Source organism: Myotis daubentonii, chromosome X (genome assembly GCF_963259705.1).
Source record: "Myotis daubentonii chromosome X, mMyoDau2.1, whole genome shotgun sequence".
Lineage (NCBI taxonomy): Eukaryota > Metazoa > Chordata > Mammalia > Chiroptera > Vespertilionidae > Myotis > Myotis daubentonii.
This window is the reverse complement of record NC_081861.1, coordinates 7,717,312-7,726,239: the sequence shown is the minus strand read 5'-3', so window position 1 is coordinate 7,726,239 and position 8,928 is coordinate 7,717,312. Positions and strand designations below refer to the sequence as shown.

Below are 8,928 nucleotides of genomic sequence, written 5' to 3'. Positions count from 1 at the left end.
AGGGGCCAAATGTATAGCAACAGAAGATTTGATTTTGGGTGGTGGGCACACAATGCAATACAGAGGATGTGTCATAGAATTATACACTTGAAACCTATATAATTGTATTAACCAATGTCACTCCAATATATTTAATTTTAAAAACATTAACTATATGTCTGCCATATGATTGAACCATTCTTCTCCTAGGAATTTACCCAAGAGAAATAAAAGTATTTTTTCACACAAAGACTTGTACAAGAATGTTTATAGCCTTTCCCCCCCACCAGTTTCCAAAGGCTTTATTGTAAATGAGCTTTAGAAAAGAAAGATCGATACTATTGCTTCCAGGTCAATGGAATGAAGAGCTGTGTCCAGGGACACATCCAAGCAGAGCTGAAAGTAACTGGTGATTTGTATACTTCTTAGTCATAGGTCCAGTCAAAAGCACAAGACTTGTAGTCAATCAATTCTTCAAGCTTAAACCATAGGCTGATTTCTTTCTCAGCACTTTATACTCAATGACTGCTGTGAATGATGTTCCCACCAACTTGAATGCAAAAGCCTTCCTGGTGCCTGGTTTAGAATCTGCTGGATTGGCCTCCCCAAACATCATTCTCCTTGTCTTTACCACATTCAGCCCCTCCCAGACCAAAGCCACCACAGGTCCTGAATTTATGTACTTCACAGTCTGGAGTAGAATGGGCTGTCTTTCAGATCAATGTAGAGCTGCTTCAGGAGTTCTTCAGAGGCCTAAAGAAACTTCATGGCCACGAAATGGAATGCCTTCTCCTTGAAGTGGTTGATGATGTTGCCCATCAGGCCATTCTGCATGCCATCCATCTTGATGGTGACTAAAGTGTGCTCCATATTGGCCATGGTCTGAGGAGCCAGCCCAGAGTTGGGGGGACTGAGGAGGTTACCTGGAGAGACCACAAGAGCTGGAGGTCTCCCCTATAGACACATTTTTTTTGGCTTTGTTCCCGACTTCCATGCTATTCTGATGCCTATCTGCAATCTTCTTTCTCCCCTCCCCACTTTGGCTTGGGAATTGTGGTCTCTTTCAACACTGATTTTTTCCTTTTGGTCAGATAAAAATATATTCTTCCATAACAAAGAATTAGTATGTAGCATCCTCTGACATTTAACAGACACAAATATTTATATCTATAGAATCCTACATACATAATTACCTATATATGCTATGTACTCTGAGTGTTGTTGTTTTTTAAGAAGCTAAGCCTGAGTAGATGGTAATGCCATTAATAGAAATTAAGAATACAGAAAAAGCAACAGGCTTGGGGAGTTCCCTACCGATAGCCACAAGAACACTGAAGATACTGTCTCAGTATCTTCTCAAAGGGTTTTTTCTTTACACGATGGGTCAGAATTCACATGTTAAAAAGAAATAAGTTTTAATTGACAGAAAACTCAGTGTGGGTCAACACTGAGATGTAGTTGCCAAACTAAGTGTAAGGTTATAGCCACTATATATATTTTTTTAAAATATACTTTTATTGATTTTTTACAGAGCGGAAGAGAGAGGGATAGAGAGTTAGAAACATCGATGAGAGAGAAACATCGATCAGCTGCCTCCTGCACACTCCCTAATGGGGATGTGCCCGCAACCAAGGTATATGCCCTTGGCCGGAATCGAACCTGGGACCTTTCAGTCTGCAGGCTGACGCTCTATCCACTGAGCCAAACCGGTTAGGGCACCACTATATTTTTAATAGTCTCAAACTAGAAACAACCCAAAGGCATATCAATAGGCAATCAGATAAACAAATTGTGATAAAGCCATACAATGGAATTCTACTCAGCAATAAAAATGAATGAACTACTGATACAACAGCATGGATGAATCTCAAAATAAAGTATGCTGAGTCAAAGAAGCCAGACCAGAAAAAAAAGACTAGGTACGGCATGACTACATTTATGTAAAGGTCAGAAAGTGCAAACTAAGCTATAGAGATAGAAAATAGAGCAGTGGTTGTGTGGGGGTGTGAGCAAAGGGGCAAGGGTAGGTGGGAGGGATTAAAAAGAATCATAGGGAAATTTTGAGTGGTGATGGATATATTCATTACATTGATTGTGGTGATAGTTTCATTTATTATATTCCTATGTGGTATATAAAGTTCATTGAAACATCATATGTGCACTCTAAATATGTACAGTTTAATACATATTAGTTACATCTCAGTAAAACCCTTAAAATAAAAAATCTGCTTACACAAGGTTAGATGGGTTTTCTTTCACTTTTAGCTAAAATTTTTAACTGGTATGGCCATCACATTTAGGCAAATTATACCTAAATGATACATTTAACTAATCTCCAATATACTTGCACAATGGTGGAAGGAAAACCAGATAATTGAAAATAAAACTAGCATTTAGAAAAAAGAAAACAGCACACAGCAGTCATTACCCGTCCAGACTCTAGTGGGGTAGCAAAGATTCCCTTCCCTGCTAATAAAGTGCATTTCTTGATCAACCAATCTGCTCTCACTTCTGGGTCTGTCTTGGGAGAATTTCTCTGGCTTGTTGTCCTCTTAGAACCATAGAAAATGGTTATTGGGAAAAATTCCTTTTCTGTATCATTTTAGTGACCCACTTCTTGTTGGCAGGTTCAGTATTTCTGAAAATATGTTTTGTATTCCACCTGAATTAGAATCACCTTTTTAAAATGTAGACTCCTGGGCCTTACCCCTGAAGTGCTGAATCAGAATTACTGAGAGCAGGGTTAGGAATCTACATTTTACCAAACATTCTAGGTGATTCTTAGGTATACTGCAGTTAAGAAACATTGGATTAAGTCTGGAATTGTCACCCTCATGTCATACAAAGAAAAGTCTAATTTAGGTTTCAATATTATTTCTTTTCATATTGATAATGTCTTTGAGACTGTCATAAATGAATGTTTCTCAAACTAGGATCCACGGCCTGTGAGGGGTCCAAACTTGTTTTCTCGGTTGTCCATAAATTCTTTATAAAATATTTTAATTTTGTATTTTTCTTTTGATGGTAATCGAAATGCAGCAATTATAATTCTAGATTTGGATGATTGCCTTATAGTCAAGTCCAGTTACATAATGTTAGTGCCCATGTTATCACTGCTTTTTGTAGTAAAGTTGATACCAAGGCATATTATTTCAGTTGTCAGGTGTATACCAGTGTCTATGCCCGCTCTGTTCCTAGCAAGTGATGTATTAGCATGTCCCAGTCCTTGTCTCAAAGTGTAGATATAGGAGCTCCTCTCTGACACCAGTAGATATCCGAGGTGACCTGAAAGCACTCCTTCAAGTGCCAGAGCTAAGGGTCCTCAGACATGAGCTAGATGATTGTGGTACAAGGTCTCAGGGCACAGACAGGATCTTATTTCCATTCCTGTGATAGGAGGGCAGTGAGAAGATGAGGTCCTGGGTTACAGGCAGAACAATTGTTCTCTCATGTAGATGCTTAGGTGGCAAGCTCTCAAAGCACAAATAAGGCAATGCTTTCATTCATGGGTCAGATACCCTTGAGACTTAGCTCCTGGCCATGGCTCTGGGCTCTGGTCCAAATCAGTGTTTCTCATGGCAATATTGATCCATTGACCTGACCCTTCTCAGGCCATTGACCACCTGTGTAACTATACCCAGTGGTTGGTCTCTATTATATTGAAAGACAAGTAAATGTTTCCATTTTCTCAAGGTCTTGGCCTACCCCTAAGAAAGACTTCTTACTACAGTGTGTGTGTCAAAATTTGAGATTTCATACTTTACTACACTATGCTCCCAGTAAAAAAAAAAAAAATTGGAAAACAATAAAGAATTTTTTAAAAATTGCTCCTTCTCAAGGAAGACTAATTTCCTATCCCATAGCCATCTCCCAGAGAAAAAAGAATGCATCATTTTCTAGAACTGGTTCAAAAAATTCCTACATGGTAGTTTCAGGGTTGACTTAATCAGTAATCAGATGACATCATCAAAGCACAGGGGCTTCTTCTTCTTCTTCTTCTTCTTCTTCTTCTTCTTCTTCTTCTTCTTCTTCTTCTTCTTCTCCTCCTCCTCCTCCTCCTCCTCCTCCTCCTCCTCCTCCTCCTCCTCCTCCTCCTTGCCTTCATCTACTGACAACAGATCTTTCTTCCTGGTTGCAAGGTGACTGTAGCAGCTCCAACACTGCATGAAGATGCAGCAACATCCTGTTAAGAAGAGGGGAGTTTCCGCCTATACATCTCCGTTTATTACTGAGGAAAACAATCCCAAAAGTCCCCAGTAGACTTCCCCTCAGGTCCTAGGACTGGGTCACATACCCATACCTAAACCAATCACTGGCAGGAGAATAAGCCCATCAATGATTGGCATTGACTATTCAAGATTCCACCACTACCTTGGCACAGGACTGGGGTAGGGCCCCTTCCCTAAGTCCATGACCACTTCAGGACCACGCCAGAAAGGGAAAGGGGGAGAAATGGATTTGGGAAAACAAGTAGTATTGTCTTCTTTACCCACCTACCTCCAGATTCCCTACATTTGGACAGTTCAGTTCAAAAGGTGCTGCACAGGATTCCCCAGGGCTGTGAGTGAGTGGGCAGCTTGATGGGTGACTGTCTTCATTTTTCCACTCAAATTCACTACCCAAATCTCTCACTCTCTGATGGTTTAGGTGCTGTCTCCCTCAATGTCATACAAAGCTGAATCTCTCAAAGGATTTGTTCTTACCTTTTCTTCTGGGTGTGGAGAAATCGTTCCCTGTCTACAACAGGTTATGTGGGGGTATTTTCCCTAACCAGTTCCTTTATAAGTAATAAGTTATTTTTGTAGATCACTTTATCTGGACTTCTACTTTCTAACTATACTTTATACACAGTGAGGGACTTAAGTTTCCTTAGCACATGTTGCGGGGGTGGGGGGGGTTGGGGGGGTAGCTGCCTAGTGATGGCTCACAGGGCAGGTCCAAATTTCACAGCAACATCTGGGCATCTTATCCTGTCTTTTTCCTTTTTTTCATGGTGGAAAGCAGTACTGGTTAGCTTACCAGCCACTACTAAGGATACTAAGGGTAGATGAACACTGAGTGAATTTTCCTCTAGTCTTTCCTACCTCACTCATTCTGCATCAGAGATCAGTGAGCCAAATGTATTCCAAATACCAAGAAGCAGTGGCAAAACCTATTGCATTAATTCATCCTGATGACATTCATTCATCTTGGTGGCATTTCTTTTTTTAAAATATATTTTTATTGATTTCAAACAGGAAGGGAGAGGGAGAAAGAGACACATCAATGATGACAGAGAATCATTGATTGGCTGCCTCCTGCATGCCCCACACTGGGGATTGAGCCTGCAACCTGAGCATGTGCCCTGACTGGGAATTGAACCGTGACCTCTTGGTTCATAGGTTGATGCTCAACCACTGAGCCACACTGGCTGGGCCATCTTGGTGGCAATTCTGATGTGTGCCAAGAATGCCTTATATTGGTTGCACTGCCTTTTCTGATCAGGCCTGAGCATTCCAAATATCTATAATAATAAAAGCGTAATATGCTAATTAGACTGGACGTCCTTTCGGACAACCTTCTAGACAAAGCTAGGGCTGCGAGGGAAGCCCGGGTCCCGAGTGCCAGAGAGAAGCTGGTGCCGGCAGCTGGGGGAAGGAAGGCCTACTCTTACACGAATTTCATGCATCGGGCCTCTAGTATTTAATAAAAGTCAGTTAAACCCCTCTGGTTGTGGGTCTACCCAGGGACAAAGGTTCAGTCCTGAACTTCTAATCAATGTACTGTTGTCAGCAAAAGTAAAACTAGGAGAGAGTGCATAGGCTGAGAATTTTAGAGCAGAAATCCCCTAGAGTTGTTAGTCATATAGTTCATATCTTTGGAATTAAATGGCTGCAATCAGAAAGTATACTGTGGTGCTGGATTTTGTTCTCAGGTGTGTTCAGGTACATCCCTTTAAGGGATCAAAAGCAATGATTTGTTGAAAAAAGTACCCTAATTCTCTCCCTTCACCCACTCCCACCATCCACTTGCTCCCAGATCACCTAATCATCATGCCTGGGTCTCTAGACAAGGAAGTCATATTCTGAGGACAACACCTATTGTTTTCTCTGCCTTATACAGGGCACTGAAGCTCCCAATACAGCCCCACCTCCAACCATTAGGCAGTTCTCCTACCCTCAAATCTTGCAGCAAAATATTAAGGTCCTGAGGGAAAGAGCCCTTTTTTCTTTCTTTGACCATTTTCTTCACTTCAGAGTCCTCTACTCTGTCCCCAAATGAGGTAGCAATGACTAATTGGTGCCACGTGATACCAAGTAGCCCCCAACCGTCAGCCTGGGTTGGGTCTTTTGCTACTCTTTTTGGGTGTGCATTTGAACCCACTTCCTCTGGTTAGGGACTTCCCCTTCTCATGATTCTTGGAAGGAGGCAGAGCCTGCCTACCTCTACAGACTTAAGAATGCCACATTAAGCCTATCTCCTAGGGTGTTGGCACATAACCTAAACCAAGCAGTCATCCTAGACTTTGTCTTAGGAGTTACAGACAAAGAATCAGGGATCCAGGCAGACTGTCTCAGGCAGCACTACCATTCACAGCAAGACAGAGGTGTCTGCAGGGCGACAGTGATGAAAGCTGCAGATGGAGTGCTCAGAGGAGCTGCAGTGGGTTCCTCACCAGACCAGTTCTGCAGCGTGGTTTGAGTTTTGTTCCTACCTGCAAACCTGCCTCTCCAGCCCTCCTGCTGATTCTGGGACCTGCCCAATATCCTTTTAATGAGTTACTTTTCTGCCTAAATCATCCAGAGTTCAATTCTGTTGCTTGCATCAAGGATCTGGACTGATACACAGCTATACCTCCTTCAGGAATGTGTCCTATTTCTGAGAAGTCCCAAAGGGCTCTTTCTTTGTCTGCAGGGAGAGTTGAAGGGGATTCTTTGTAAATGTCCATTCTGTTATGAATACTAAAATTGGAAACAGTAGTGCTACCCACCATTGTCCCACAGTATCTAGTTTAGTATCAGTGAGCACTTTTGTTCTGAGCAATGCTGGAAAGCCCCTTTTAAAGAGAGATTTTACCCGGGCAAGAGACTTTATAATGCTTCTGGAAATAATGAGTTTCATGATGTCCTTTATGTAGTAGAGCTGATCTTTGTGAACACATGATTATGAAATTAGGATTTAAAATGTGCTGTGGCAAGAATTGAATATTCAAATGTAAAAAGTTCAATTGATTAGTAGAGTGTCTCTTTTGAGATGATGCAATACCTACCTGGTATTGAGTCTGCTGCTCCACTGTGTGCCAGCAGGAAGGCTTTTAATGTTAATCTTGGTACATTTGAAATCTGGTAAGCGATTGGTTCTCTCTCTAAGCTCTGGTACAGAATCTAGCCTTAAAAGTTAAAGCACTAGCAATGCCCTAAAACCTGACCAAAATAGGGCCACCCCTTGCTGAAACTTTGAATTTCAGCCATGTGGATCTGTCTGCCCTCCCTCCTCTGATGACAGCCGGGACTCACCTTTTCCTCTTATCTGCATCTGCTGTGCTCAGTTCAGGAGGGTCAAAAGTGGGCTGCATTAGGTGTTGTGTGGAAACTGTCCACAGAGGCCCTAAGCTTCTGGGGCTTGTGGGGATAGATGAAGAGTGTCTTCATGCCAAGCATGTGTATGCTGGTAAGGGGATTTTGGGGTGATGGAACTATTCTATATCTCCGTGGTGGTGGTGGTGGTGGTGGTGGTGGTGGTGGTAGTGGTGATGGTTATATGACTCTACCAGGGGTCCTCAAACTACGGCCCTTGGGCCATATGCGGCCTGCCGAAAACATTTATCTGGCCCGCCGGGTGTTTTTGCCACCACTGTGTGCATAGGAATTTGTTCATAGTTTTTTTTTAAACTATAGTCCGGCCCTCCAATGGTCTGAGGGACAGTGAACTGGCCCCCTGTTTAAAAAGTTTGAGGACCCCTGCTAGGCTGTGTCTAAACTCATAGGACTTGACACTAATAATAGTAAATTCTATTGTATGTAAATCAATTTAAATTTTTAAAAAGAAAATGAGTGCCGTAATATCTATTTTGCATGTGTGAATTGTGGCTGTGCAGTGGTGCAGCATGCAGGCACGTGACCACAGTGGAGAGCAGTGTCTACAACTATCAAAAAGCGCTGTGTGCCTGTCAGTTCACATTTCATTAGCCACCTCAACCATGAAATTCTAAAATTTGTGAGTGACTGCCCATTTTAGGGCCAGAAATTCAAATTTTTAAGGAGGTTACTGGGTGTGGCTTTCTTTCAGGTTCCTGCCCAAGGCTGAAAGAATCTGTTCCCCTTTTTTCTTGAGGTAGTACTCTTTATTCCTAGGCCCTAAAAACTGCCATGTGTGTGCATAATGAAAGCTTAGTAGACTCACTGAATGCTGAGAAATCAAGTTACACTGTACAATCGATAGGGTCCAACTTACTAGTAGTAATAGGACCAACTTCCCCTAAAAGTTTAGTGGGGTGGCTGGCTTGCTACAATTCTGCTTTGTTGGTGAAGCCCTGGTCTCAATCATCTTCAGCTGCTCCGCCACATGACTCTAGGTTGGCCTCCTATCCCAGCAGTTCTCAACCTTGGTTATAGTTTAGAATCACATGATACCTAGGACACAACCACAACTAATTATATAAGAACCTCTGGGGTGTGGGACCCAAACATCAGTATTTATTAAAAACCCCTCAGGTGATGTCTATAATTCTAAAAGGGGGAAAGTTTCTACTTTATAAACAGGCAGCAACACAGGAAGAGGGATGTATTAGTCTTTTCAAGCTGCCATAACAAAATAGCCAGAGTGGCTGGTTTAAACAACAGAAGTGTATTTTCTCACAGTTCTGGAGGCTGAATGTCCAACATTGAGGTGTCTGTAGGCTGGGCTTCCCCCAAGGCCTTTCTCCTTGGCTTGCACATGAATAACCTCTTGCTGCCTCTTCATGGGGTC

The 8,928-nt window shown here is 42.2% G+C and overlaps 1 pseudogene; it reads right to left on the bottom strand.

The window, feature by feature from the left end:
* Positions 1–404: 404 nt before the first annotated feature.
* Positions 405–858, bottom strand: LOC132224250 (nucleoside diphosphate kinase B-like; annotated as a pseudogene).
* Between the last annotated feature and the right edge of the window lie 8,070 nt (positions 859–8,928).